The 13,466-nt window shown below is 43.2% G+C and overlaps 1 long non-coding RNA gene across 2 annotated transcripts in view; it reads right to left on the bottom strand.

Annotated features, from left to right (window-relative positions):
- Positions 1–550: 550 nt before the first annotated feature.
- Positions 551–13,466, bottom strand: part of LOC117884949 — a 31,131-nt gene continuing 18,215 nt past the window's right edge. Inside the window, exon 4 of one of the 2 annotated variants that reach the window (XR_004647685.1) lies at positions 551–722. This is a non-coding gene — a long non-coding RNA (uncharacterized LOC117884949). Of the gene's footprint in view, positions 723–10,744; positions 11,980–13,466 lie in introns of those variants that run through there. The other variant, XR_004647686.1, reaches the window with a different exon arrangement.

Here is a 13,466-nt window from a genome sequence, read left to right as displayed (position 1 = left end):
TCATATTTAATAAACCTCTAGTTACAACAAGTTTTCACTCACTATGCAACAAAAGAACTTATGAGTTGGATTCAGCAATGAAGAATAGGCCTGTTTTCCTTGCTGCTCAAGGCAATATAGGTGTGTTTCAGTTTTTGTTTGTTTCTTCTTCAATAGCATGGAAACCAGGAATTCTTCTTCTGAACAGGACATTGAGTTTTTACTATATGGTCTATTAAATATATAAAATTTGGAACATTTTATTTACTTGTCAGAAATAACAAAGAAAAAAAATCCAATAAAACAGAGAAAGCATCCCCAGGAGCCCTATTTTTCTGTCACAGTTCTGATGATTCACAACCCTGCCTTGTCTCTGAACACTCCATGTCACAACCACCAAACTTCTGGAAGAGACTCTCTTGTGCGCTCAGTAATGCTGACTCGAGGCTATCAGGCTATTTTCTCTCTCCATGTTGGGATCCATGGAACTGCTCAACAGCAGGAAATGGTGGAGAGGTAGAGCTCCTCTCTAGTATAAGTAACTCTCCCTGGATCCTTGACCTCAGGCCTACCAAGGCTGCCGCAGCCCAGGGCCTTTGATAACCTTGCAGAATTCCAGAGGGAAAGAAAGGAGAACCAGGATAGGGTCCTTAAGTTGTTCCAAGAAATAAAGTCATGTGTTAGGAGCTGGTGGCAGCCTCAGGAGAGTGCTTGTGTATTTCTCACCAACACATAACAGGTTTCTATTTTAAAGTAAAATAAAATAAAATAAATGTAAGGTTTGTTCTTAAACTTTTGGGTCCTAGACACCAAATCATTCCATAACTTGCCATATCCCAAAAAGCAAATGAATTGTGAAAGTTGACACATGGGAAGAAACAATAGGTGGTTTTGTGCTGGTACTGCTGCTTTGATTTTAACGGCCTGATGTGACAGGGAACTATCAGAGCACTACAATAATACTGCTTTTTGGGACACACAGAGCCTTTATCTTCCTTCATTGCTGACTGCTAGTCATTACAACCCAGCTTCCCCTGTGCAGAGTCAAAGTGGCTATGTATACCCGTACCCACTCACACAGAACTTCCTCAACAACATCCCTAAGGTGCTTGGTAGAGCCATAGGTCCTTCTCCCTGGGGCAAGTGAAGACGACTGGCCCCCATGGAGCTGCTGCAATCAAAGTCCTTGGGGGCGGAGGAGGGAATGACACCGGAGGGAAGATTCCCATTTCCAGTTGCTATCCTTCATCATAAAGCTAACTCTAAGCATTTCTGTACCATGCATAACCACAGGGCTAAGATTTGGTCCTATATGTGGTATTTACTTTCACTCCCTTAAAAATATCAGTTAAAACAAATACTCCTGTGAGTAAAAGATAGGGAGGCTTTAAAAAGATACCTAATTTCATTGGCAGAAATATTTTTATTAGCAACGGAGAAAGAAATCGCAGAGAACCATATTAAAGGATCGGTTCACTAATACATTGCACTTACTATGACACACTTTCCAAATATTAACTAAGTAAGCCTCATAACCACTCATGGAATGGGCAAAAAAATATAAGCAGAACTTTACCTGCTGCTGAAATTCATCCCCTTTGAGGTAGTACACAAGAACTGATTAACAGCTCTTGGAAAAACTACCCAATTTAGGGCAGGTAGTGAAGATGAACACTACGATTTCAAGTTAGAATATAATTAAACAACTCTACTCTGATGAAAAATGTTCTGGGATTTCTGTTAGTCATAAGTTGTAAGGGCCTTCATTTTACATCTCGTCTGAAAGATTGCACCTCAACCTCCCAAGTGCTAGAGACCATGCCTGGATGTAGTCACTGATCTGTAAGTGGGTTACATATCAATTTTATTCTGAATTTTTACCTGAGCTGGATTTAATTCCAGGTGAATCTAAAGGACCATTGCACTGGGTCATCAATTTAGTGTTTCCTTAGAATTTAAATACTTTCCCCCCAGGATAACATCAGGAATAAATATGTTGATAAATACATTGGTTTAAAGCCATTCAGTACTGTGCTTCCATTGTTCACACAAAGGTTTTATTTTTGGCCAATAGAATAAGTTTGGCTTGCTTAGCTTTTCCTGCCTTAGGAGGTCATCTCTAAAGTCTTATTCCTGCTACTGCACATAATGCTTTAGGGCTAGATTCTGCTATTGGCTGCACATGCAATGATGTCAGCAAACATGATGCATGGTACACACATATGAGGGCAGAATTTGGCCACTGAGAAATAGCTCTGTAACATGCTTAAAATAATGGTGTCATACTTTAACTTGCAAGTCTTACTTCAAATTAGCTCTGCAGAACTGAAAAATGGTTTAGGTCTATTTTTCATTGATTATTCCCTTTGAAATAACACCCTTTCCCTGTTCATTTGTTGTTGTTTCTGTGCTGTCTCTCAGTTGTGTCCTGGATTTGAATGTCCCCTAATGCCCCTTTTCTTTTAATATTGCTGTTCTTGTCTGTTTTCAGAATAATTTATAGTTCACACTTCATTCGCATGTTTTCCTAACTGCATGAGTGAAAACAAGCACAAGTTGCCTTGTCTCAAATTTCACAAATGAGCAGAAAAATGTTCTCTTTTTTATATCCTGTGGTGCAGTTTCACAAACTTTTTCCATCAGCAATCTTGGAAGATGTGCATCATAGTGGAAAGGTGTGAGCAGTAACCCCAAAGATTCACATGGAACATTTAAAAGGCAGGAAAACACAAGAAGGTAGGAGAGCAATAGCAACAACTTCTCCCTCTATCTAGATGCCTCATTTCTGGAAGAGGAGTGGCTCTCTTGCTTTCAGAGAGGTCATACTTACCAAAAAGCTAAATAAAGGTTCCAAATGGTAGCCTGCAATCATAGATGGTGACTGCAGGGCTGCTTCTCAGTAGGACTGTGCACAACTCAGAGGTTTAAGCTAGCAGGACTACATGAGAATACTTTCTTCATTTTCAGGTAATGTGGGTTTGCAAGCTCTTAGATTCATTTGCAGTTTGGTGATTGTTTGAACGCAAATCCACCTGTCAAACTGTTGAATTTCACCACCATTCCTGTCTGAACCATGAGCTTCCCATAGTTTCAACACAAAGCCATAAATCAGCACAAGTACACTCAAAACTGCCTTTAACACCAAATATTTACCTACCATGGATGGTAATAACTGATGGCATCACTCACAGCTGCTCTTTTTTTTACCTGTGACTTTGGAAGCTGCCTCTCTGATTTCTGCAGAAGGCAGCTTGAAAACCATTTGTATTAATAAAAGATCACACACAATTTAGAACAAGTAGAAAAGTGACATCTCACTTTAAAAATACTTGATCCTGAGATGCAAGTCCTAAAGAAATTTGTACATATGCCTCAGAGACTGTTGGGGATGGTATTCCTAAAGCAAGAAGTGATGGTTGGACTGAGCATGACAGTAGTATAGCCTCAACTAGCAGATGTGAAGGCAAGGTCTTTGATTCATAGATTCATAGATTATAGGACTGGAAGGGACCTCGAGAGGTCATCGAGTCCAGTCCCCTGCCCGCATGGCAGGACCAAATACTGTCTAGACCATCCCTGATAGACATTTATCTAACCTACTCTTAAATATCTCCAGAGACGGAGATTCCACAACCTCCCTAGACAATTTGTTCCAGTGTTTAACCACCCTGACAGTTAGGAACTTTTTCCTAATATCCAACCTAGACCTCCCTTGCTGCAGTTTAAACCCATTGTTTCTGGTTCTATCCTTAGAGGTTAAGGTGAACAAGTTCTCTCCCTCCTCCTTATGACACCCTTTTAGATACCTGAAAACTGCTATCATGTCCCCTCTCAGTCTTCTCTTTTCCAAACTAAACAAACCCAGTTCTTTCAGCCTTCCTTCATAGGTCATGTTCTCAAGACCTTTAATCATTCTTGTTGCTCTTCTTTGGACCCTTTCCAATTTCTCCACATCTTTTTTAAAATGCGGCGCCCAGAACTGGACACAATACTCCAGCTGAGGCCTAACCAGAGCAGAGTAGAGCGGAAGAATGACTTCTCGTGTCTTGCTCACAACACACCTGTTAATGCATCCCAGAATCATGTTTGCTTTTTTTGCAACAGCATCACACTGTTGACTCATATTTAGCTTGTGGTCCACTATAACCCCTAGATCCCTTTCTGCCGTACTCCTTCCTAGACAGTCTTTTCCCATTCTGTATGTGTGAAATTGATTTTTCCTTCCTAAGTGGAGCACTTTGCATTTGTCTTTGTTAAACTTCATCCTGTTTAACTCAGACCATTTCTCCAATTTGTCCAGATCATTTTGAATTATGACCCTGTCCTCCAAAGTAGTTGCAATCCCTCCCAGTTTGGTATCATCCGCAAACTTAATAAGCGTACTTTCTATGCCAATATCTAAGTCGTTGATGAAGATATTGAACAGAGCCGGTCCCAAAACAGACCCCTGCGGTACCCCACTCGTTACGCCTTTCCAGCAGGATTGGGAACCATTAATAACAACTCTCTGAGTACGGTTATCCAGCCAGTTATGCACCCACCTTATAGTAGCCCCATCTAATTTGTATTTGCCTAGTTTATCGATAAGAATATCATGCGAGACCGTATCAAATGCCTTACTAAAGTCTAGGTATACCACATCCACCGCTTCACCCTTATCCACAAGGCTCGTTATCCTATCAAAGAAAGCTATCAGATTGGTTTGACATGATTTGTTCTTCACAAATCCATGCTGGCTGTTCCCTATCACCTTACCACCTTCCAAGTGTTTGCAGATGATTTCCTTAATTACTTGCTCCATTATCTTCCCTGGCACAGAAGTTAAACTAACTGGTCTGTAGTTACCTGGGTTGTTTTTATTTCCCTTTTTATAGATGGGCACTATATTTGCCCTTTTCCAGTCTTCTGGAATCTCTCCCGTCTCCCATGACTTTCCAAAGATAATAGCTAGAGGCTCAGATACCTCCTCTATTAGCTCCTTGAGTATTCTAGGATGCATTTCATCAGGCCCGGGTGACTTGCAGGCATCTAAATTTTCTAAGTGATTTTTAACTTGTTCTTTTTTTATTTTATCCGCTAAACCTACCCCCTTCCCATTAATATTCACTATGTTAGGCATTCCTTCAGACTTCTCGGTGAAGACCGAAACAAATAAGTCATTAAGCATCTCTGCCATTTCCAAGTTTCCTGTTACTGTTTCTCCCTCTTCACTAAGCAGTGGGCCTACCCTGTCTTTGGTCTTCCTCTTGCTTCTAATGTATTGATAAAAAGTCTTCTTGTTTCTTTTTATTCCCGTAGCTAGTTTGAGCTCATTTTGTGCCTTTGCCTTTCTAATCTTGCCCCTGCATTCCTGTGTTGTTTGCCTATATTCATCCATTGTAATCTGTCCTAGTTTCCATTTTTTATATGACTCCTTTTTATTTTTTAGATCATGCAAGATCTCGTGGTTAAGCCAAGGTGGTCTTTTGCCACATTTTCTATCTTTCCTAACCAGCGGAATAGCTTGCTTTTGGGCCCTTAATAGTGTCCCTTTGAAAAACTGCCAACTCTCCTCAGTTGTTTTTCCCCTCAGTCTTGATTCCCATGGGACCTTACCTATCAGCTCCCTGAGCTTCCCAAAATCTGCCTTCCTGAAATCCATTGTCTCTATTTTGCTGTTCTCCCTTCTACCCTTCCTTAGAATTGCAAACTCTATGATTTCATGATCACTTTCACCCAGCCTGCCTTCTACTTTCACATTCTCAACGAGTTCCTCCCTATTTGTTAAAATCAAGTCTAGAACAGCTTCCCCCCTAGTAGCTTTTTCAACCTTCTGAAATAAAAAGTTGTCTCCAATGCAGTCCAAGAATTTGTTGGATAGTCTGTGCCCCGCTGTGTTATTTTCCCAACATATATCCGGATAGTTGAAGTCCCCCATCACCACCAAATCTTGGGCTTTGGATGATTTTGTTAGTTGCTTGAAAAAAGCCTCATCCACCTCTTCTACCTGGTTAGGTGGCCTGTAGTAGACTCCTAGCATGACATCTCCCTTGTTTTTTGCCCCTTTAAGCCTAACCCAGACACTCTCAACACTTCCGTCTCCTATGTCCATCTCTACCTCAGTCCAAGTGTGTACATTTTTAATATATAAGGCAACACCTCCTCCCTTTTTCCCCTGTCTATCCTTCCTGAGCAAGCTGTACCCATCCACACCAACATTCCAATCATGTGTATTATCCCACCAAGTTTCAGTGATGCCAACAATGTCATAGTTGTATTTATTTATTAGCACTTCCAGTTCTTCCTGCTTATTCCCCATACTTCTCGCATTTGTATATAGACATCTAAGATACTGGTTTGATCTTTCCTCCCAGTTTTGTCCTGACTCTCCTTTCTCTCTGCCAATATAGCCCACACTCCCTCTTGTTTCCGACCCATCTCCCCGGTCTCCATGTTCCCCACTTACCTGTGGGCTTTGCTCACCTGTCCCCGTCGAACCTAGTTTAAAGCCCTCCTCACTAGGTTAGCCAGTCTGTGTCCGAATAGGGTCTTTCCTCTCCTCGAAAGGTGAACGCCATCTCTGCCTAGCAGTCCTTCCTCGAATAGCATCCCGTGGTCTAGGAAGCCAAAGCCCTCCTGGCGACACCATCTTCGCAGCCAGGCATTCACCTCCATGATGCATCTGTCTCTGCCCGGGCCCCTACCTTTGACAGGAAGAATTGAAGAGAATACCACCTGCGCTCCAAACTCCTTCACCCGTACTCCCAGAGCCCTGTAGTCACTCTTGATCCGCTCAGTGTCACACCGCACAGTATCATTTGTGCCCACATGGATGAGTAGCATGGGGTAGTAGTCAGAGGGCTGGATAATCCTCAACAATGCCTCCGTAACGTCTCGGATACGGGCCCCCGGCAGGCAGCATACCTCCCGAGATGAAATGTCAGGGCGACAGATGGGCGCCTCCGTCCCCCTCAGCAGAGAGTCTCCGACCACCACTACCCTACATTTCCTATTCGCAGCGGTGGCAGCAGACTTTGCAGACTTTCCAGCCTTAGGGGTACGAGGCGTCTCCTCCTTTACTGTAGGGAGTGATTCCTTCTTTCCTGTATCAAGAAGAGCATAACGGTTACCTATAACCACGGCAGGAGGGTTCGGAGCAAGGGTGGAGCACTGCCTGCTGCCAGAAGTAACCAGCTGCCAGTGTCCACCCTGAGCCATCTCCTCCTCCACCAGTGGTGTATCAGCAGTCCTGTGTACTGGGACAGCTACCTCAGCTGTCTCCACATGGACACTGTCGAGGAATTGCTCGTGGATACGGATGCTCCTCAACCTAGCCACCTCCTCCTGTAGCTCTCCCACCTGCTGCCTGAGAGATTCCACCAGCAGGCACCTCTCACATTGGATGGTCCCCCCAGCCTGGATATCAGTAAGTGGAAATTGCAAGTTACAGTCTTTGCAAAACCACACCAGGATCTGGGTAGAGGCATCCATGCTTAGGCACTCTGTCTGGCTACAGGCACAGGTGGAGGAGACAGTAGCAGTGCTGGCACAGGTGTTGCGGGTCTTCCTAACCATCGTAAGCCTCCCTCTGTCAAACTCCCGTCTACAGCCCCCTGTCAGCTGAAAGGGTTGTTTAAGCAAACAGTTATGAATGTAGTTGCTTTATAGGTATTAAGGGGAATCAAGAGAAAACAGATGGAACTGGCAAGGGACCCTCGCCCCCTTCCTGCTCCCCTTCCAAACTCCCTTGCGAAACTCCCTGTTAGCAGCCCCTGTTCACAAAGCTCCCTGGTCGCTTGTGCGCTGCTTTATAAAGAAGCCTGAAAGAGTTTACAGAATAATGTTCAGGAGTGGGGAAGGTGAGCAATAAAGAGGAGAACAACTGAATAAGGGAGTTAGGCACTTGATCCAAAGCCCATTGAAGTCACTGGAAAGATACTCTGGTGTCCCTGGGTGCATATATGAAACTGGAGAAAAGCCTGTTGAGAGTCTTTGGGTTAAGTTTAGAGGCAAGAGCAACAAGGGTGATGTTGTGGTGGGCATCTGCTATAGACCACCAGACCAGGAGGATGAGGTAGACGAGGCTTTCTTCGGACAACTAACAGAAGTTTCCAGATCGCAGGCCCTGGTTCTCATGGGGGATGTCAATCACCCTGACATCTTCTGGGAGAGCAATACAGCAGTGCACAGACAATCCAGGAAGTTTTTGGAGAGTGTTGGGCATTACCTGGTGCAAGTGCTGGAGGAATCAACTGGGGGTCCTGCTCCTCTTGACCTGCTGCTCACAAACAGGGAAGAATTGGTAGGGGAAGTAGAAATGGGTGGCAACCTGGGCAGCAGTGACCACGAGATGGATGAGTTCAGGATTCTGACACAAAGAAGAAAGGAGAGCAGCAGAATATGAACCCTGGACTTCAGAAAAGCAGACTTTGACTCCCTCGGGGAACTGATGGGCAGAATCCCCTGGGAGGCTAATATGAGGGGGAAAGGAGTCCAGGAGAGCTGGCTGTATTTTAAAGAAGCCTTATTGAGGGTGCAGGAACAAACCATCCTGATGTGCAGAAAGAATAGCAAATATGGCAGGTGACCAGCTTAGCTTAACAGAGAAATCTCTGGTGAGCTTAAACACAAAAAGGAAGCTTACAAGAAGTAGAAACTTGGACAGATGACTAGGGAGGAGTATAAAAATATTGCTTGACCATGCAGGGGTGTAATCAAGAAGGCAAAAGCACAATTGGAGTTGCAGCTAGCAAGGGATGTGAAGGGTAACAAGAAGGGTTTCTACAGGCATGTTAGCAACAAGATGATGATCAGGGAAACTGTGGGACCTTTACTGAATGGGGGAGGCAACCTAGTGACAGATGATGTGGAAAAAGCTGAAGTACTCAATGCTTTTTTTGCCTTGGTCCTCACAGACAAGCTGAGCTCCCAGACTGCCGCACTGGGAAGCACAGTATGGGTAGGAGGTGAGCAGCCCTCAGTGGCGAAAGAACAGGTTAAAGACTATTTAGACATGCACGAGTCTATGGGTCTGGATCTAAAGTATCTGAGGGTGCTGAGGGAATTGGCTGATGTGATTGCAGAGCCATTGGCCATTATCTTTGAAAATTTGTGGCAATTGGGGCAGGTCCCGGATGATTGGAAAAAGGCAAATATAGCGCCCATCTTTAAAAAGGGGAAGAAGGAGAATCTGGCAAAATACAGACTCACCTGAGTCCCTGGAAGATTGCCTTCTATGATGAGATAACTGGCTCTGGATATGGGGAAAGCGGTGGACATGATATATCTTGATTTTAGCAAAGTTTTTGATATGGTCTCCCACAGTTTTCTTGCCAGCAAGTTAAAAAAGTATGGATTGGATGAATGGACTATAAGGATAGAAAGCTGGCTAGATCATTGGGCTCAAAGGGCAGTGATCAATGGCTCAATGTCTAATTGGCAGCTGGTATCAAGCAGAGTACCTCAGGGGTCGGTCCTGGGGCTGGTTTTGTTCAACATCTTCGTTAATTATCTGGATGATAGGAGGGACTGCACCCTCAGCAAGTTCGCGGATGATACTAAGCTGTGGGGAGAGATAGATACACTGGAAGGTAGGGACAGGGTCCAGAATGACCTAGAGAAATTGGAGGATTGGACCAAAAGAAATCTAATGAGCTTCAACAATGGCAAGTGCAGAGTCCTGCACTTACGACGGAAGAATCTCATGCACTGCTACAGGCTAGGGACCGACTGGCTAAGCAGCAGTTCTGCAGAAAAGGACCTGGGGATTGCAGTGGACAGGAAGCTGGATATGAGTCAACAGTATGCCCTTGTTGCCAAGAAGGCTAATGGCATATTGGGCTGCATTGGTAGAAGCATTGCCAGCAAATTGAGGGAAGTGATTATTCCCCTCTATTTGGCATTGGTGAGGCCACATCTAGAGTATTGAGTCCAGTTTTGGGCCCCCCACTAGAGAAAGGATGTGGACAAAATGGAGACATTCCAGCGGAGGGCAATGAAAATGATTAGGGGGCTGGGGCACATGACTTATGGGGAGAGGCTGAGGGAACTGGGCTTATTTAGTCTGCAGAAGAGAAGAGTGAGGGGGGATTTGATAGCTGCTTTCAACTACCTGAAAGGGGCCCCCAAAGAGGATGGATCTAGACTGTTCTCAGTGGTAGCAGATGATAGAACAAGAAGCAATGGTCTCAAGTTGCAGTGGGAGAGGTCTAGGTTGGATATTAGGAAAAACTATTTCACTAGGAGGGTGGTGAAGCACTGGAATGAGTTACCTAGGGAGGTTGTGGAATCTCCATCCTTAGGTGTTTTTAACGCCCAGCTTGACAAAGCCCTGGCTGGGATGATTTAGTTGGGGTTGGTCCTGCTTTAAGCAGGGGATTGGACTAGATGACTTCCTGATGTCTCTTCCAACTCTAATCTTCTATGATTCTATATGACTTTCTTAAGCAGTTGGTTTGAATGGAGTACTTCTGCTGCTGGTCTTCCACTTTATTTCTTTACATTCTCTTCCATGGTGCACTACATACTTATTAATTATGTGCATTATAGTAGCACCTAGAAGTCCCAGCTGAGATCATGATGCTATTGTTCTGGGTACTGTACAAACGTATAGTAAGAGACAAATCCTGCCCTGATGAGTTTACAATCTAGATGGATAAAAAGTGTGAGGGGTAAAACTTGAAAACTTCAGAGAGAGATGAAGTTACCTGCCAAGATCACACAGCAATTTCATGATAGAGTCAAGAATAGAACCCATTTCTCCTGACTCTCAGCCCAGGCCTCTATCCATTAGACTATGATGCTTCTCTTCATAACACAGCTTTTCTGAGCACCCACATTCACTCCTCAAGCTGCTCATCTTCCATCAGAATCAAGAATACAGTTGATTTTTTCTTTTACACCTTCTTCATTTGTCATTTAAGATTTACAAAATATCAAGGATCTTTGCATCTGCATCACTATATTGACCTTACTCAAGTTGATGGACTCTAAACTTGGCACAGATGTTATTACTATGAATGTAAGTTTGTATAGCAAGAGAATAATAGTAGTGCCATATGCCTGCTATCTTTTATGAGCTTGCAGCACATAATGAATGCCCATGCCTAATGCTTTGACCCAGGTAAATTCATGTTTATGAAAGCTATTAAGTTTACTAAACTTTATTACTGCATTTTTACTAAAATTATCTGCAACAACTGAAGTGTTGTAATTTTCACAGTTGATCTTCCCACACACACTTCTGTTTATGGTCTCTGGACAGAAACCTGGTGTCCCATACCCTCCAGATTCAGAGTTTTTAGGCCAGAAGCAATAGATTATCTAATCTGACCTCCTGTATAATACAGATCATAAAATTTCATCCAAGATTTTCTTTGTCTTTCTAAAATCATACAAAGCAGACATTTCTGAGACTTATCAGTGAATAACTAGATCCTAAGATCTAAATACACATATAAGACTTTTCACATGTATTAGACTCCAGTGGACAACTTGATCTATATTAACTTTCAAGAATATGGATTGGGGATTGTTCAGTACCTAAATTCTGTAGCAAATTTTATACTGCTCCATGACAAATATGTTACCATTTTAAAATTATAAACAAATCACAAAAAGCAGTAAAACAAATGTTGGGCTCTGATTGATCATTCCCCAATATTTCCCAGCACACAGAGGGCCTCTGCATGGAGAAAAAAAATCTGTTTGTACCTTAGATCTAGCCCCCATTTTCCCAGACTCTGAAGATAACTCTCCATGCAATCTATAATCCGCCTTTGGGGAAGGACCAGATCAGGTTCAGGATGGTATGAACTGGGTGGGGCCAGTAGGACTCACACATTATCTATGTCCCCAGAACACTCATCAAAAAAGGCAATGGTAATTTAATGGGTCTAATTCTGCAGTAATTGTTCTAAGGCCTCTTAATGATGGGAAAGTCTATCTGTAGTCAGAGAGACTTGTCCTCTTCAGCATTCTGCCAAAGTACTGAAGTCCAGAGCTGCAATAGCCTCTTCAGCCCTAGTGAAGGGAGAGTGAGAAATCAGGATCCACAGAAGACTACTCATAGGAGTTCAGCTGAATGAGATCCCTGTCCCTTTAGCAGTTCCAGAGATCCCAATGGGAAAGTACGAAGTTGTGCTGTCATTTAGCCAGAGCCATATAGAGAGCAGAAGGCCTCAGAGCTAACAGAGAGACACAGAGCTTCTACACAAATGGCCTAGCTGATGGAGATTTCCCTAGCACCGATACTACCTGCTCTGCCACCTCCACTCTTGAAGGGAGAATTCAGGCAAAAATCCATAAGGGGTTCCTTTCAGGGTTTTCCCTCTCCTGCAGACCAATAGTTCTCAGGGAGTTTTAACTTATCTGGGAAGACACTGACTTTCCTTGCTGAAGAAGAAATATTTTTAATATGATAAACATAAGTGAGAGGCAGGAAGATCAGAAATACAAGAAGGAAAACCTGAGGACTTGAAATTCACATTAAACCCTCTAAGGATTAAATCATCTGGTGGAGATGGCCTACCCACTACAGCAAAAGGCCATGTACAGTACTGTAAATGTTACTGCTGTAAGTGCAGTATACCCACAAGTGTAATCAAGTGCATGGTCTGCTAGGATTCCCCATTGGCAGCCATAGGAAGAAATTAATACTCTAGCTGTCACTAACAATGCCTCCACTTTCTGGCTTAGCATCTGAATATTAACTTACAAGCATAAAACAAAATCTCAATCAGGGAAGGTTTTGTGATTCCCTTTAGGCAGCTGAGAAGGTGAGGTGAGAGTAAACACTTGGTGGTATGGGACAGTAATTAAGTCCAGGCATAAGGTACTGAATAGCAATGTTCTCTAACGCTGCTCATAGCCAGCTCTCAATGAATAAAAAGGCATCTTAACTTTATCAAAGGCAGCCTGCCCCTGTCTAGTTAGTGTTTCTGCAGAATGAGGAGTATCAGCTGTTGCTATTATTGGCTTCTCTACTTGCAATCAATTTTATGGACCTGATGCTGATCTCATTTGCACAAGTGTAAATCAAGAGTAACCCCACTGAATTTGATAGACACATTGAAGTAAAACTGGTGAGAGATCAGCATCAGGCCCTTTGGAACTGATTCTCCACTGACTTTCACTTCATCTAATCATTTAAATCTGTGCAAAGTGAGCATAAAATGCGACTAAATGAGACAGAACATGCCAGATCCTCAACTGGCATAAATTAGCATGGCTATGCCCATTTTCACCATCTGAACATGTGACTTTCAGACTAACTTTTTGAGAATTGATTTAGCTAATCTTTCCTCTTAGTTGGAAAATATTCCTGCCATACTCAAACACAGCTCAGGCTCTCAGAAACCATAACTGATCCCCTAGGGGCTAGGAAAACCATACGCAATAAGCATCTGGAAGATGGTTTCATTAGCAAATATTCAATGCCATTATGAAAAAATGATCCAAATTCTCTGCACGTGTAACTCCACTAAGGTCAATGGAGTTATCTCAGAAGA

Source organism: Trachemys scripta, chromosome 11, assembly GCF_013100865.1.
Source record: "Trachemys scripta elegans isolate TJP31775 chromosome 11, CAS_Tse_1.0, whole genome shotgun sequence".
In the NCBI taxonomy this organism is placed as follows: domain Eukaryota; kingdom Metazoa; phylum Chordata; order Testudines; family Emydidae; genus Trachemys; species Trachemys scripta.
Note: the sequence above shows the minus strand (reverse complement) of the source record. Positions and strands in the feature narration are given on the sequence as shown.